The sequence below is a fragment of the Notamacropus eugenii genome, chromosome 4 (assembly GCF_028372415.1).
Source record: "Notamacropus eugenii isolate mMacEug1 chromosome 4, mMacEug1.pri_v2, whole genome shotgun sequence".
Taxonomy (NCBI): Eukaryota; Metazoa; Chordata; class Mammalia; order Diprotodontia; family Macropodidae; genus Notamacropus; species Notamacropus eugenii.
Window position 1 is genome coordinate 360,301,518 of NC_092875.1, and position 16,346 is coordinate 360,317,863.

General features: G+C 38.4%; 1 long non-coding RNA gene across 2 annotated transcripts in view; it reads left to right on the top strand.

The window, feature by feature from the left end:
* The first annotated feature begins 8,553 nt into the window (after positions 1-8,553).
* The window catches only part of LOC140501620 (uncharacterized), a 104,517-nt gene continuing 96,724 nt past the window's right edge, over positions 8,554-16,346 (top strand). For both annotated transcript variants that reach the window (XR_011966268.1, XR_011966269.1), the window contains exon 1: positions 8,554-8,678. This is a non-coding gene — a long non-coding RNA (uncharacterized lncRNA). The remainder of the gene's footprint in view (positions 8,679-16,346) is intronic.

Below are 16,346 nucleotides of genomic sequence, written 5' to 3' on the forward strand. Positions count from 1 at the left end.
GAGAGAAGTTGGAATTCAAAGTATTAGAAACGAATGTTGAGAATTTTTATTGCATATAATCAGGAAATAAGAACTACAGGGATACAGATATGGAAATTTATCTTGCCTTTCAAGAAAAGAGAGAAGATGGGGATAGGAGAGGGTTGGGGTGTGATGGAGGGGAGGGTACATTGAGGGAAGGAGTAATCAGAATGCAAGGTTTTAGGAAGCGGGGGGAGGGGAGTGATGGGGAGAAAAATTGGACATGTTACAAAAGTGAGGTAAAAGCAATTAGTATTAAAACAATAGACTGAATTAATTACTGAGAATAAATCAATGACATCTTTAGTTTGGAGAAAAGAATTTCAGTCTAAATTTCCCATCCTCGGGTAAAATTTGTCATTGAAGGAAAAGTCAAGGTTTTAATGGTAAATTAGATTTTATGATTGCCATTTAATCAGGAACTAGAACATGTATAGGAAGACGTAAGACACTTAAGACTTGCCTCAAAAGATGTTCCTTAGCCAAAGTGAAACTATAATCATATTTGAAACCTGGTTATTGGAACTTGCTATTTTTAGATGCTATGGGACTATTAAGTGACTGTTCTTCTGAGTCTAACTCCAGGTATGGGAAGCAAGAAAGGCGATCTGAGCCTCCAATATATGATGCCAGTAAGCTGATGAGATGCTGGTATGAACTGCATAGGTGATCTCAGGGGAAGTGTGGGAGAGCAGCTGTTCAGCATGGGCTGAGGTGGGATTCTCCTGACTCAGTTTCCCCACTGACACCTGGCAGACTTTAAGCCTGACTGAAAGCAAGTGGATAGTCTAATCCTGCCTGGGGCTGACATGAAGTTGGGGAGATATTGTATCCCTCCAATGTCCTTACTATTGGTGGCAATTTCCTATAGTCAAAAGGTTTGTAAGTTTAATACCAGATCTATTCAGTTATAGATTATGGGTAGGTGAACATCTGAGGTTGTCTAAAATTAAACTATTAGGCATAGGACTTTAGACCAACAGCAATAAGTTAGGGTCCTTTAATTCTTAGTAATACTGTGGAGACAATTAGGTCAAGAGCTTGTGAAGTTAGCAACATAAATAATATCTGTGTCTCAGCTGGTTAATGTTTAAAAAAAAAATTCTTTTGTGGTCCACATTGTAAATGCTTTAAAAAGATGTATCACCTGACCAAAAGTTTGAACTGCTTGATCTGTAATAAACTGTGTTAAAAATAAATAAACAATAAAAAAGAAAGGTGTCCCCCAAAATGGCAGTTGTAAATGCAGTCATAGTGGATGATAAATATAAAATAATAACAATAAGTATAATAATAGAGGTTTGATCCAACACTTATCCTACCTTCTACAGGTAGAAATGCATATGTCAGTAGCACTTTCACCAGTAAGGCTTACCTCACAGGAGTCATGATAAGGCCCTGACTGACCAAGGGAAAAAGGCTGCTCTGGAGAAGCATCTGTAAACACAATTAAATTTCCTTTTTTCTTTATCTTTTGTTATTCTAAAATTCTTTGTTAGCATGGAAACTGCTTAGTCATTTTGAGGCTACAATGACCAGCTTGGGTATAAATAGACACAGAACAGAAAAAACTGACTCAAAAAGAAAAGATAGGAGGGAGAAAGAGAGAAAGAAGCAGCCACAGATAGACAGTACTCTCGTCATTCTCTAACTTTAACTTGGAGAAGGTGAAGAAGTCAGAATGCTGAAGAAAAGGAGCTTTTGGAGAAGAAAATTCTAAGAGAAAATGTTTCTGAGCATCAACAGATATTACATGGGTCACAGTACAAGCATCTGCTTTTTATTTCTGGGTGTGGAAATGGGGTTTATGGCAGTTTTGGCAGTTTAGTGTTGATATAGGAAGAATTTCTCTGTTGTGAAAAACTAATAGCTTCCAACTTCCCTTTATTGCAAACATTAAAGACAAACGTTAGACAACGGTCTTTATGGAGGTGGTTGTTTGCCTGGAGGCAGTGGGATTGACTATATGGCCTCTTGAAATCTTTCCAAGTTCTATATGTCTTTGAAACAATAATGGTTCATACTAGAAAAGAATTAGTTAACACGTATCTCACAGGATTGTTGTGAGGACCAAATGAGACAACATATGTGAAATACTATATAAGTGCTAGCTATTATAAAGCTCTTGTGGGTGATAGCTACCTGGTCCAGAAGCCACACACAGATGGACATTTTTTGTTCTGTTTGATGGAAGTTATAGATTTTTTTTCCTCTCTCTTCCCTTTTTAAATAAAGAGACTCTACTTAAGGTAACAGGACTTCAAGTAGCACCTTTTCCAAAAACAGACAGCTGTGAGTAATTTAGAATTCCACATTTTAGTCTTAGTGTAGAATTCTTCTGGACTCAATCTCCTAACCTGCTCTTACATTAGTAGGTTTGGTCTAAGTTTCTATTAGGCAACTACTATCTTGAGGTTCGAAGTGAATACCAAAAGTTATGGCTCATGGGCTTACCTTTAAAAGGCAGTCGATAGACACAATTAGCTCAAAGCAAAGATGTTCACTAAGATGGTAGAGTAAGAGCAGCAGCTGCAGAAGATTCTCCCTTCAGTGTACTCTCCCACAAATACACCTTATATCTGTGGCAAGATGGGCACAGAGTACATTGGTGATGTAGGGAAGATGTGTGGCCCAGGCAATTGATAACTCTGGTCCTGAAGGTCCCTGAAGTCCTTTCTCTCCTTGTAGAGTCCTCATGCAACCCACCCTTGGATAAAAAGTGTTTGATATAATAATAATCACTATATGTGTTTAATAATCATAATAGCTAATGTTTATACAGTTATAGTATTTGTCAGGCACTGTGCTAAGTGCTTTATAAATATCATCTCATTTGATCCCTGGGAGGTAGGTGCTATTATTATCTCCATTTTATAGTTGAAGAAACTGAGGCAGGCAGAAGTCAAGTGACTTGGCCATCTTCCTGACTCCAGAGCCAACACATTGTGCCAGCTAGCTGATTTGACTTGTGTTTAGCTGGATTCCCAGTGTCTGTTCCTTTTTGCATAGGATTAGCTCTCTCCTGGGTCCATAGGGAGCTCTCTTATTTGCTGCGAGAGGTCCTTGAAGATGCTTGAATGCTACCTCCCTATGTCTATATAGGACTGGAGAGTGCATCTCTGCTCCCACTTCCAATGCAGTTCATTTCAGTTGTGCACACTTACCCTACTCCCACCTCAGCATTATCACTGAAGAAGCCAATACAGGTTGGGGTTTCCCGAGGATTCTTTTGAGGCAACCACAGAGAAGACTTTCATCTGGAAAAAAGGATTCCTCCTATACCTCCATCCCTTTCTATTCTTCCACTCCCCAAGAAATGGGACAGAGAATAGCCCTGCATAAGCACAGCAACTGTACTGCAGACCTTATGTCTCAGTTTACTTAGCAAAAGACATCCAACTTCTCTCTGGATTATTGACTCTAGGGATCTCATTGAACCATTGAGTTATTGCACAAATCAAATGAAAACACTTAATTGCAATCCAGAGAAAGATTCAATATGAAAACAAAACACAGACATCTCAAGGCATCTCTAGGACTGGTTCACTCTTGCCTTCTCTCCATAGTCCCTGTAAACTTGGAAACAAAGGCTTACACTGACTTCTGCAATGGTTCATAAGGTAAGGTTTAAAGCTCTGGGAAATTAGGTCTACAGCAAAACTACACATTTATAAACAAAGCAGACACAGTGGCCCCAGCAGATGACAAATAACTTTTAAAATACACAGCTTAAATAAAATACAATTTTAAAAACAAAATTATAGTGACAGAAAAAAAATCCCACCTTTTTTTTTTTTCTTTCTTGTCTTGTTTGCCAAAGATCAGTGTATTGGACATTTTAATATATTGGCTTTGAGAGCTGTGCATCCAATGGTGTGCTGGTAAATGTTTAATAATTACTTCTCCAAAAGTTCAAATTGGCTCCAGCGTTACCCTGCCTCTATCCATTACACTTGGTGTCCCTGCTTAAGATCAACCGGTCTTGTATGTTCCCCATATATATTTTCCTACACATACATACACACACACACATACACATACATCATCTATTTTTTTGCCTATGGCATTATCTGTGAGCTCTCTGAGGGTAGGGATAGGGCAGGTATGTTTCTCCTTTGTCTCTCCCCAGACTTTCTACATATATTCAGCTTGAACCCTGGTTCTTTTTAACCATCTGTTTCTGCAGGGCCTTTTTCCTTCCCAGTTGAGAGACTTCCATGCCAGACCTGCCTCACTGCTGAGTGCTGATTGGGACATAATATTTAATTTATAGTGGGATGCCCCCAATTGGCAGTATGTTGTCTACAATACCAATGTCATATACACATTGTCTTTGCATTCTAGGAATTTTCTTTTCTAAAAGGCCGGATGTAATACTCAGATCATTTAAACCTTATTCAATATGCTAAATCAAATAGCTTCTTTTTCTTTTTCACTTTGATTTTCCATTATTTAGAATAACTGGAGCTAGACTGAAACCTATTAAGAGAGACCTTGGGAAGAAGAGGTGGGTGATCAGCTGATGCTTTACCTCACTCTCATCTGAATTGGTTAAAGGAGGGAAGAGTATACATACACACATATAATTGGATATAGAAATACATTTTACCCCAAAGAGAAATAGGAGGAAAAAAAGAGAAGGGGGAATTAGAGGAAGGGTAGATTAATGGAAGGATTAGTTCTAAGGAAAACATATGCTAAAGCTGCACAAAAATTATTTATAGCTCTTTTTGAGCTATAAATTTTTGAGCTATAGAATCTGAAACTTAGGGGATGCCCATCAATGGGAAAATGGTTGAATAAGCTCTAGTATATAAATGTGATGGAATACTAATGTGTGGTAAGACGATGATGGGGAACCTGGAGAAAAACTTGCATGAACTGATGCGGAATGTGGTGAGCAGAACTAGGAGGATGATTCATATAATGACAACAATATTGTAAAGGTAAATTACTTTAAAAGACTTAGCAACTCTGATTAGTGTAATGGCCAATCCTGTTTCCAGAGGACTCACAGTGAGACATGCTATTCACCTCCAGATAGGAAAAAAAGGACACAGAATGCAGAATGAAACATGCACATACATATGTGTACATATACACATACACCCATACATATATATACACATCTATATAGAGACATGTACATATATATGTGTATATGAAAAACAAAACCCCAGCTAGAAACATTCCATTCAAGCAAGACAAAAACAAACGTACACATATATTTGTTATAGGCTTTCTTTTTCTCTTGATTATGGGTAATGGGGATGGGGAGGAGAGAGAGAAGATTTTTACTGACTGAAAAAAAAGCTTAATTAAAACAAAAGAGATACTTTGGGAGTTTGTGGGGAACTAATCTGACCTGCTCCAGCAAAGTAATCACCCAGCAGGTGTTTATAGAGTACCTACTATCTTTCCCAATGGTGCTATGGGTTGTAGGAGGTAGAGAAGAGGTACAGACAACTTCCTGGACGTCAAGGAGGGAAATCTAATCCACAAAAGAAATAGGGAACAATTAAATGTTAAACTCTGTGGCACTGGCTGACTACAAAAGCCAATAGGAATTCAAACAAGGGAAATTCATTGTAAGTTGTAGTACTCACAAGAGGCTTCAATGGAGTAGACAGCCTCTGAAGAACAACACCGATAATAATATGAGCTTTAATATGACACTTAAAGGCTCGCCAAGTCTTTTACATGTGTTATCTCATTTGACCTCATATCATCCCTGTAAGATAGGTGCTATTATCACTGTTTTATAGAGGAAACGGAGACCCAAAAACCTAAATCAACTTGCACAAGGTCGCATAGTTCATGGATATCTGAGTCAGGATTCAAAGTCAGGTCTTCTGTCTACTGCTTTGCCTACTGCATTACTTAGCTGCTTTTAAGTGAGTCATATCAGATAAATTGATGGGAAGACGGTGAGAAATCTAAGCAGAGAGAAGAACACCGCTAAGTCACTGGGGCAGGAATGAATACACCCTTTACAAGTCAGGGATTATCTATGCCTGACTAGAGCAAAAGACATTTTAGAAAAGAGTAGGGAATAAGTCTGAGGAATGAGGTTATGAAAGTTGGAGAAATAAATATGAATTTGATGCAGAAAGCAATAGGGAGCCATTGTAGGTTGTTAAGAAGAGGAGTAACATAATGAAAATGGGGCTGAGAAAACTTATTCTCATAGTGATGGATTAGAAGAAAGAGAAAGACGATGAATAGGACACAGATTAGGATGACAGCACTGGAAAAGGAGAAGAAAGAGCACATCATAGAAACTCTCTGAAGAAACAAATGGCAGGACTTGGTTTCTGGATAAATTTAGGCTCCAGGTGGGATGTAATGCAGAAGGAGGGGCAGCTAGGTGGTGCAGTGGATAGAGCAGGAGTCAGGAGGACCTGAGTTCAAATCTCACCTCAGACACTTGACAGACACTTGACCTTGGGCAAGTCACTTAACCCCAATTGGCTCATCCTGGGTCATCTCTAGTCATCCTGATGAATATCTGGTCACTGGATTCAGATGGCTCTGGAGGAGAAGTGAGGCTGGTGACCCTCATACAGAAACAAAGTTAAGTGCAAGTCATGTCATCATTTCTCTGATGGCATAGCCTTCTTCGGCAATGAAGGACGAACAAACAATGCAGAAGGAAGAGCTGGTTGTGTGGTTGTTTTACTTTGTTTTTGAAGAGGACCAAAATGACATCTCTATGTTGGGGTCAAAGTACAGCATGTCCAACTGTGGGTGATCAGACCAATGTGGGCTCAGAAGACTCTATCACAGGTCAGGCACAAGTAATCCATACAAGTAATTCCACACAAGAAAGAAGAGCAGCATGATGGAAGAATGATGATGGAATAAAAGAGAGAAAAGGGTCAAAGCTGACCCCACATTTTCTGGCCTGGGAGATTGGACCAATGGTGATACTTCTGACAGGAATGGGGCCACGAGGAAGGGAACCTGGTTTGGAATGGAAGGAAATGATGAGTTTAATTTCACCCATATTGCATTTGAGATGATAGCCGAAAGTTCTGGTGTCCTTGGAAGAAGCGCCTTGAGGGCAGAGACCATGTCATTTTTCATCTTTGTATCCCTTTTACTAGCACATAGCTTTGTACAGATTAGCTGCTTAATAATTGGAATTGAATTGAACTGTAAATGACCTATAAAGAATTGGAAATTTGTGACAGGTTAATGCAAGGTAATGAAAAAATATGTTTCCCTCTCAGTTAATCGACATTGAATTAGTCCCTTAGGAAATGCCTAATAGAGCTTATCGTAGCACTTGGAATTCTGTTATAGGTGTCAGCTATTCCAGCACTCGAGTTTTACAAATGAGGAAACTGAGGCCTAAAGGAGTGAAATGACATTCCTCAGATCATAAAGCTAATAAAACAAAGCAGGTTTTGGTCCTTCAACTTTGGTCCTTCAACCCCAAATCCTAAGCTCATTACCTCAATATTTTTGCAGTTTGCAATGGACTTTTAGACTTTTTTTTGGAGTTTTTTATATTATGATCTGGCTGCTAAATCCTTTCACCCTGTTGCATGCTGGGATGACTGAGGCCAAAAGCAGTCAGAGATCCTTACCAGTGTCTGGACAGCTGAGCAAAGAGAAAGTATTAAACTTTATTAATTCTAGTTTGCATATGACTGCAAGCTCATTCATGAGGATGAAATAGGACCCAGAATCCAGACTTGTTTAGAGGAGAGAGAGGTTAACTTATCTGGGGTCAAACAGCCCATTGGAGGCAGTACTTGAGTTCAGATCCTTCTGACTTCAGGGATAGCTCTCTATTCACTACACCACAATGACTATTTATAATTATGTTTTCACAATTTGATTTGAGACCCTCCTTTCCCTGCTTTGAGCTGTCTTTGCTTTTAGAATTTCTGTTCATGAGATTATGCCTATTTTTCTCTAATTAAAAAAATTAAAATCATATGTGTGACTATGTCCTTCCTTGATTATTATGAAATCTAAGATGTCCTAGGAACTTTCTCTCAAGGTTCTAATGCATGATGCTCATTTAGTGTCTCTCTCCTTTTTGGATTGTATTGTGTGGGCCATCCAATCATACTGTGGCACTTTTGACCCAGTCTGACTCTAAGAAAACTCTTCTCCTTCATTTTGATCCCTGCTATTTCCTAATCAAGCCTCCATGTATAGTCATGACACTCATGTAATAGGGTTAGTAAAAGCATAAAAGGATCAGTGAAGATATGCAACACCTCTTTCACCTGTTCATAAAAACACAAATTTTGAATGGAGGAGTTGAGTGTTAGTTGAAATGTTGGGAGACCCACTTGCCCCGAATCACGAAAGACAGAAGCATCTGTATAGTCTGGGATCATTGTGCTTTGTCACAGCCACTCTACCACTTCTGACCATCTCCCATCCCACTGTGATTGCTACTGTGGCTCCTGATGCCTGTTGGCTCCTTGGTTTACCTCATTGCCTCCACTGTCTGCACCTGGATCTAGTTCATGCCCAGCGTCATCACTATAAAAGTCTTAGCATAGGGAAGAGGCTGGAGAGCTCAGGTGTTGTCAAGTTCTACCCTGATGGCCATCACCTCCTTTTTGCTTACCTTTGAAGGTTCTTTTGCTCCTCTGATGCCTCTTTGGAGTGGATCCACCTCTGGTTGCAAGCAGGTAAGGTTGCCTTTCATGTTTCAGGGTGTTGGGCTATTGTATGGGTTGCCTAATAAGTATTCAAAAATTTAGTCTTTTCATAAATTCAGACTAATATTCCCTGTAGTTAGTATGACTCAGATTTGACTGTTTTCTCCCTTTTCTCTGACTCTGGAGCTGTTAATACAATTTGACATTGTCTGAGAGGAAGTATCAAGAGGTGGAATTGGAAAAGTGGGCCACAGTCATTGATTTAGTGTTGGAAGGGACTTATAAGGTCGTCTAGTAAAACTTTTTCTTTTTATAAATGAAAGAAATGAGTCAGAGAGGTTCTGTGATGTATCCAGAGTCACACAGGTAGTGAAATGGCAAAACCAGCATTTGAAACCAAGTTCTCTCACTCTAAATTCAACTCTGTTTCCACATATTGCTTCCCACCAAGTTCTGGCCCATATGTGAAATCCTAATAGAAAGCATGCGGGGAGTGGAGTAAGCAGAGAGGAGAGGTGGAATCCCAACTCTCACTAGCTATGTGGTCCTCAACAAATTGCTTGGTCTTCCTAAACTTCATTTTCTTTATCTATGCAATGAGAACAATATATTCTATTTTTGAACTTCCCTCACAAGAGTGTTGTGAGGATAGTGTTTTGTGAACCTTTAAATACCATATAAATAGAAATTAGGGCCTATTTCAGTTGAACAGTCAGAAGAGTAAGAAATTAAATATCCTTTTCCTTTTATCATCCTGTCTTCCTTGGTTTCCTTCCTGCATGCTCTTTTCATAGATATTGTGTTTTAAATGAACTTTGAACATATTTGTCGTGGAATTTCAGTAAATAGCAGATGGTTTTTGTCAGGCTATTGAGAGAAGGTTGGAGGGTACCCTTGGTAAATTTGGGTGGGACCAAAGAAAATTTTCTGGACCGGATGACTTAGAGGCAGAATTGGTAAGGCTGACGTAATTTGTTATTTCCCAGGTGACTAGATGTAATCATCTCTGCTTTAAAAAAGAAATTAAATGCAAGTTTAAATTTATTTCTTGAGTAGAACAAATTCAAGTCCATCTCTAAAGAGAAAAGTTTTGCTATATTCAGGAAAAGTAAACAAAGATCTCTGATTGAAGTGATTAAGTATCTCTAGTTTTTCTCTGTCCTTGCTTCTGCGCCTATTTCATAAACAGAAAATTTCATGAACAACCCCAGACAAATTGCCAGGACAATCCTACTTAATTCAGTAACTCAGCCTGTAATGCTCCGTGGAGCAGAGGTACAGTTCCCTCACAAATTATTGATGTCACAATTCATGAGAGTGGCTTGAAGTTGGATGGAATGCTTAGTTCAGGTTATTTTAAAGGAGAATGCCTGACCAAACAACAAACTAAAGATAGTTATGTAGAAAACTAAAATTGGTGTAGGACAAAGGAATAATCAGTAGAAAGTCTGTGAAGAATTCATTTTATTGAATCAGAATTTCAGAAATGAAAGTTTTAAGTTAGTTATGCATGATTATATTTGATGGAAAGGGAAAGAAGAGAATAGGCAGTGTTGATTTTCCTATTCACAGACTGTTGGTCCTGGGAGAAAGTTTAGAGATTGATCTAATCCATCTACCTTATTTTATATGAACTGAATTCTTGAGAGCTTGAAGGACTTCTCTAAGCTCTCTCAACCAGTAAGTGGTCAAACTAGTAATTGAACCCAAGCCATCTGATTCTAATACCAGTAAGTACACTTTCCTCTATTTCCTTCTTAAAAATAGACTGATTTTTCCCTCTGATTCAATTCACCAAGCTTTATAAAGGACCTTCCTTGTACACACACTGTGCTAGATTCTTGGTAGAGATTCAGAGAGAGGTTAGACACAGTCCTTACAATCTAGCAGAGAGACATTGTCTAGCAGAGACATTGTAATCTAGGATAGAATGAATACCTGTACAAGTTAATAGAATTGGAAATAGATCATGACTAGGGCATATGTGAATTACAATCACATTGAGATCTAAGAAAAGAAAGTTCATTTCTAACTTGGAGGTGATGAAAAGGAAATCCTTCCAGGAGAAGGGGGGGAGGTGCCATTTAAGCTGAATATTAAAAGATAGATAAAATTGAAATAGGCAGAGATCATTGTGAGCAAAGGGAGAGAAATGAGAGAGTTTGGGGGAGTTCAATCTGACTGGAATGTTTGTGGAGGGGAGTTGTATGCCAAACTTCAAGTACCTTGAATGATGAGTTAAGTATTTTAATTTTACCCTGAAGGCATTAGGGAGCCACTTTGGAACGGCTGTGAGGTAAGGATTACCCTGCTTAGACCTGTGTATAAGAGAGATTTATCTGACAGTTCTGTCAAATATAGATTGGAAACAAGACGAGATAGAGCACTATTGTATTAGGCCAGGTAGATATTAACAAAGGCCTTTATCTGGGAATTAGAAACAGATGGAACAGATGTGAGAAGTTAAGGAAATGATTGTATGTATAAGATGAGGAGGAGGAATGGTAACCTCAAAGCTTCTTTCTATTGAAATATTTAACATGGTTGACTAGGTGAATGGAAGTGCTGAGAAACTAGTCACTCATTCTTGCCTACAAAGAACAGATTTACTCCTAAACACTGAGACAATTCAGTCTTTGTCCCAAACGTGGTTAGAGAGATGATAACCAATGTTTATATCATTTTTTAAATTGTCTAGTTACTTTATATACAAAATCTTATTTGACCCTCACAGTATTTTCATTTTACAAATAAGGAAACTGGGGCTTAAAGAGGTTGAACTTGACCAGGGTTGCCTAACTAGTAAGAGAGCAATATATGAACTGCTAGGTGGTGCCATAGTGCACAGAGTGCTGGGCTTGGAATCAGGAAGACTTAACCTTCCTGAGTTCAAATCTGGCCTCAGACATTTACTAGCTTTGTGACCCTGAGCAAGTCACTTAACCCTGTTTGCCTCAGTTTCTCGTCTGTTGTTTGTTGCTGTTTGTTCTTCATTCTCAAAGAGGGCCGTGATATCAGGGGTGATGTCATGACATGCAAGTGAATTAGATTTAAGTGAAAGAGGACTGTTCAAAGTTACCAACCTCATTTTCTCCTCTGGAGCCATCTGGATACAGTGGCAAGTTATAAATCAGGATGACTGGAGATGGCCCTGAATGTAGTAGGGGGTCCTTAGTCTTTTCAAGCTAAGGTCTTTAAGAGGTCTCAGTTTGACCAAGGCAACTGCCACTCCATGATTAAGGCTTAATAAAAAATGAGGCAAAGAATGGCCTCCTTTAAAAAAAAAAATAGATCTGGGAGGGGAAGACCCAAACATCATGGTATCACCTCCCTAATGTCATGGTCCTCTTTGAGAATAAAGGACAAACAGAAACCTCTGCCAACTAGGGACCAAATTTCCAGGTGAGCAGCATCTCACCCCTCTTGCCCCTCTTTTCATAGGGTATCATACCCTTACCTGCTGGTGCTCTGCCCAAAGGCAATATAAGTTTTAATCTCTAAAACTTTTTTTTGGTTGTTGTGGTCTTTTCTCTTAAAGACCAGCCTTAACCTCAAATCACTCTGGTCCCAGAACAAGCCCTACTTGGTGACTATTTGGGTCCTGATTGGTTCAGAATTAATGTAAATAATGTTTTCTTATCTGTAAAACAATCTGGAAAAGGACATGGCAAAGTACTCCAGTATCTTCAACAAGAAAACCCCAAATGGGGTCATAAAGAGTCAGATATGACTGAAACAACTGAACAACAACATTCTGACTCCAAGTTCAACTCTGTCTTCTAGACTTCGAAAGTCTATGCACAAAGGGGATCTCTTAGAGGAGTAAAGAGGTAGGAAAGGATGGAGTTGAAGATGGGGAATGGGATTTGGAGAAAATGGAAATAGAAGCTAATTTTCAAAAAATGATCATTGTGGTGTGGGTCAATTTCTCCCTAGCCTGGGTTTTTTTTTTTGTTTTGGTTTTTTTTTTTTAATGTTAGACTTTGAGTCATCTAAGTCTGCATTCTCAGATTATGCAGTATCATGGGACTGAAAGGCAGTGATTTCTGTCATGGACACCTCAACTAGAGGGACTCTGGGAGAACTGGTACAGCAGCCATTTCCAGATAGCTTACACTCTTTCCCCCTCCTACTTCTTTAACATCAAAGATTTAGGAAGGACCAAAGAGAAATGGGACTGAGACTGAGCAATAAACAGACTCTTGAAGCAAACACCAATGTCTTGAAGCACATTTCATGTTTTGACAAGTTTTGTGGGTCCCAAACTACGAGTTGTTTTAAGGGCCTCATTTTTCACTTTGCTGACTTTAATTAGGCTCCCAAGTTTGACAATTTATTGCTATTATCAATATTGTTTTTAAAAGCTAGCATTCTTACCAGTCAGACTCCCTCAAACTCACTCAGCTCAACGTCACAAATTTTAAGGGAAGATGCAAACATATTTTCTGGTGACAGTTTTCGATACCAAGTCAACAGACTGGACATAATGAGATATAGTGGCACAACAACATATAAAAAGCTGTTTATAAAATAGCTATTTCAAAAAGTCATAAAACTGCTAAAAATGAGCCAATAGGTCTTCCACTAGAGAGAAAGTGGTATCAGGGCTCTGCAACTTAAGAAGGCACTTTTTAAACTCCAGATGGTTGATGGATATGAAAGTGCAGTTTGACCTCGCTCATTTGTGAGTCATAGGTTTGTTTTTTTGTTTTTGTTTTTTGAGGGGGATAGGAGAGAGGATTAGGTAGAAATAATGGGCCAGAGTTAGAATCTCAGTTCCTACACGTGAGACTTTGATTATGTCAGTTAACTTCTCTGGGGATGTTTCCTCATTAATAAAATGAGCTAAGTTCCCTTCTCACTCAAAATGCTATGACTCTATTGTTCTAGTTGATTTAGTTAAAAGTAATGTACTATATTACTTTCAGGCATACACCAAATCACAGAATGTCAAAGTTGGAAGGGACCTTAGAGTCCATCTAATGTGACCTCTACCAGACCAAGATTCTCCTTCTATAACATACCCATCAAGAAGAATTCCTTCTTCTTTGTTCTGAAGATTTTCAGGGATGGTGAACCCCTTACTTCTCTAGATAGTCCTTCCCATTTGTATATAGATCTAAACACTAGGAAGTATTTCCTCACATCAAGCCTAGAGCTGTCTCTCAGCAACTATCTCCATCCCCACACCAATTCCTGCTGGTTTTGTCCATTGAACAAAACACCAACAGAAAACCCCCCAGACATCATCTTTTACATGACTTCTCTTCCATCAATAAGAATTTATTAAATGTCTGTTCCATGCCAGGTGCTGTACTTGGCACTTGGGGCATAAAAATGAGTGTTTCTACCCTTAAGAAATATCAAATCTTGCCTTCTCCCTTTAGGAAGATTATAATCTAATATCATGGGGAAATAATAGATTTGGATAGATTTTTCACAATGAGAGTTAGGGATTCCTTCCAATAGCTTAAGTCTGTTTGAGTTGCAATTATATGGACCCTGTTAGCCAGTGGACAGGGAAAGGGCTCTGGACCCTTGGGAATAGTGTTCAGGAGAAGAAAGATGGTGGGAGAAGGAGCCTAGAAGAACAATTGGATATAAAGCTAACCAACTACATGATTTTGCCTTGGTGCCCCTGTTTCAAGGAAGGGGATGGTAGGAAGAAAAGGACAGAGCTTGTTTGTACCGACTCTATTGAGTGGCTGGATAAAGCCTTTCATTATCCAGGCTGAAAACTCCACGGGCAAATAATTACCCTCAAAATTAGCTTAACTGTGAGCATACCAGACCCTTTTCAAGGAACAATGAGGGGGTTGTTCGTTTTTCAGGGGAATGGTGGTCATCATTAAACCACCAACTCCTTTCTCTCACAGAACAAGAGCTGGAAAAAAGACCTTCTCGGAGCATGGTGCTCAGATTGAGCTGTTCTGTGTAGCTAAATCAGACCGCCTCCGGGTCATTTTTGGCAGGTTGGCAGGTTTGTAATTTACAAAATACAATGGTGCTCCGATGTTGTGCCAGTTTAAAATGAACAAATACAGGAATCTGACTGGTACTAATAATTCCAAAATTATCTGGAGGAGGTATGAACACAAAGCATAAAACTTAAAGGAAAAAAAGATTGTTATCTTGACTTTTTATATATAGTGCACTTTTAAGCTATGGAAGAATTTTCCTGCTTCTCCCTCTTTTGGTAGTGTTGTGCCCTTACAATTTACCATGAACTGATTTTGCTTGCTTTTTTCTATCCTAAAGAAAGGTCTCATGGTATGGTGGGTAGAGAACCGGCCTTGAAGCCAGAAAGACCTGGATTCAAGTTCAGCTTCTGACACAGTGGTTGTGTGACTCTGGTTAAATCAGTGCTCTAGGCAGCTCTCATGCTATAACCGGTAAAGAAGGGGCTCACCTGCTTTAGTAGGAATTTCTTCACCTTATACTGATTAAATCACAGATCCAGCCCCTAGCTCTGTATTTTCTATCTAATTTTAAGAGTCCTCATTGTCTTCACTAATAGAATAGAATAGAATAGAATGTATAATATATGTATAGAATATTATATAGAAAGAGTAGAATAAAACTTCTTTAAAAAATACACAAACATTTTTTGTTTTACAATTACATTTAAAAAAATTTTAATATTCATTTTTAAAAATTTTGAGCTTCAGATTCTCTCCACTCCCCCCCTCCCTAAGACAGCAGGCAATTTGATATAGGTTATGCATGTGAAGTCATGCAAAATAGATCTCTGTATTAGTTATGTTGTGAAGAAAACAGCAAAAAAATGATTCAAATCCAAGATAAAAAGTTTGAAAAAAAGTATATTTCTGTCTCTGTTCAGACAACATCAGTTCTTTCTCTGGAGTTGGATAGCATTTATCATGACAAGTCCTTCAGAATTGACTTAGATCATTGTATTGCTGAGAATAGCTAAGTCATTTGCAGCTGATCATCATACAATATCGTTGTTATTGGGTACAGTGTTTTCCTGGTTCTGATCACTTCACTTTGCATGAGCTCATGTAAGTCTTCCTAGGTTTTTCTGAAATCCTCCTGCTTGTCATTTCTTATGGAACTACAAGTTATTCCCCAATTGATGGGCATCCCCTCGATTTCCAATTCTTTGCCACCATAAAAAGAGCTGCTATCAATATTTTTGTACATATATGTCCATTTCCTTTTTAAAAAATTGTCTTTGGGGTATAGACCTAGCAGTAGTATTGCTAGGTCAAGAGTATACACAGCCTTTTGGACATAGTTCAAAATTTCTCTCCAGAATAGTTGAATCAGCTCACAATTCTACCAACAATGTATGAGATTTACAATTTTTCCATATCCCCTTTAGCATTTGTCATTTTCCTTTTCTATCATATTAGCCAATCTGATAGGTATGAGGTGGTACCTCAGAGCTGTTTTAACGGTCATTTCTTTAATCAATAGTTATTTAGAGCATTTTTTATATGATTAGATAGCTTCGATTACTTCATTTGAAAACTGCCTGTTTTTGCACCCTTTGACCATTTATCAATTGAGGAATGACTTGTGTTCTTATATATTTGACTGTGTATTTGAGAAATGAGGCATTTACTGGAGAAACTTGCTATAAAAAAAATTTCCCTCATTTTCATGATTTCTTTCTAATCTTGTCTGTATTGATTTTGGTTGTGCAATAATAACTTTTTATTTTAATGTAATCAA